The sequence below is a fragment of the Erinaceus europaeus genome, chromosome 4 (assembly GCF_950295315.1).
Source record: "Erinaceus europaeus chromosome 4, mEriEur2.1, whole genome shotgun sequence".
Lineage (NCBI taxonomy): Eukaryota > Metazoa > Chordata > Mammalia > Eulipotyphla > Erinaceidae > Erinaceus > Erinaceus europaeus.
This window is the reverse complement of record NC_080165.1, coordinates 125,567,728-125,568,959: the sequence shown is the minus strand read 5'-3', so window position 1 is coordinate 125,568,959 and position 1,232 is coordinate 125,567,728. Positions and strand designations below refer to the sequence as shown.

Sequence of the window (1,232 nt, the reverse complement as noted above, 5' to 3'; positions counted from 1 at the left end):
TACTTCTAGGTTTTATGTTTCAATTTAGCAAAAACATTGTGATGAGCAAGATTTCCTTAGCCATTGTCATTGTTAGCACAATTTAGAGTCAGTGACTATGGTTTCTGTTATAATGTAAATGTTTGTGGTTCCTCAAAATATATATGCTGAAATCTAATACCAGATGTGATGAGGATCTTTCTATTTGGAGGTAATACCTTTGAGAAGTACCAGGCCATTAGTAAGTCTAGGAATGTGATTGCCATTATAAAACAGAAAGATAACTCTTCTTTCTTGCCTCTTTTTTTTGTTCTTTTAAAAAAATATTTATTATTGGGTACAAACAAGGAAAAATCAAGAGGGGAGGAGGAGATAGACCCCTGCAGCCCTGCTTCACCACCTGTGAAGCTTTCCCCCTGCAGGTGGGGATCTTTCTTGCCTCTTAGGTTATTGCTATGGCTTATGTGTACACAGGGAGTCTACCACTTCTGGAGGCTATTTTTCTAAAATAAGAAATAAATAGAGCAAGAAAGAGGGAGAGAAAAAGAGAGACACCGTGCTTGCTTCGGTAGCCTATATACTAACATTGGAATGGTAGAGAAGATTAGCATGGCCCCTGCACAAGAATGACACACAAATTAGTGATTTGCATTCAATATTAAAAAAAAAGAAAAAAGAAATAAAGACATTCAACCTGTTCTATCATTCATGATACTTGCACCTTGCAGGTGGAAACTGTCAGCTAGCATGTAGGTCCTAGCTACACAATAAGGTGTGCTTTACTGGTTGAGCCACTACCCAGCCAGCAATAACTCTCCTCCTTTCCAGTATGTGAGTATAGCAGGAGTTGACAGTCTGCAACTTTAACAAGGGTCCATATAAGAACTCAACTGTGCATGGTAATATGTGCATTTCACCAAATGCACCACTGACCAACTCCACATTTGGGGAATTTAAAAAAAAATTATTTATAAAATGGAAATATTGACAAGACTATAGGATAAGAGGGATACATTTCCACACAATTTCCACCCCTAGAGCTCCATATCCAATCCCCTCCCTTGAAAGCTTTCTTATTCTTTAACCCACTGGGAGTATGGACCCAGGATCATTGTGGGATGCAGAAGGTGGAAGGTCTGGCTTCTGTAATTGATTCCCTGCTGAACATGGGCATTGGCAGGTCGATTCATACTCCCAGGCTGTCTCTCTCTTTCTATAGTGGAGCAGGGCTCTGGGGGCCAGGACTCCAAGAC

At 40.1% G+C, this 1,232-nt stretch overlaps 1 non-coding gene across 1 annotated transcript; it reads left to right on the top strand.

Annotated features, from left to right (window-relative positions):
* Nucleotides 1-535: 535 nt before the first annotated feature.
* Nucleotides 536-640, top strand: LOC132538437 (U6 spliceosomal RNA). The gene has a single exon (XR_009549804.1). It is a non-coding gene; the product is annotated as a U6 spliceosomal RNA (small nuclear RNA).
* The last annotated feature ends 592 nt before the right edge of the window (nt 641-1,232 follow it).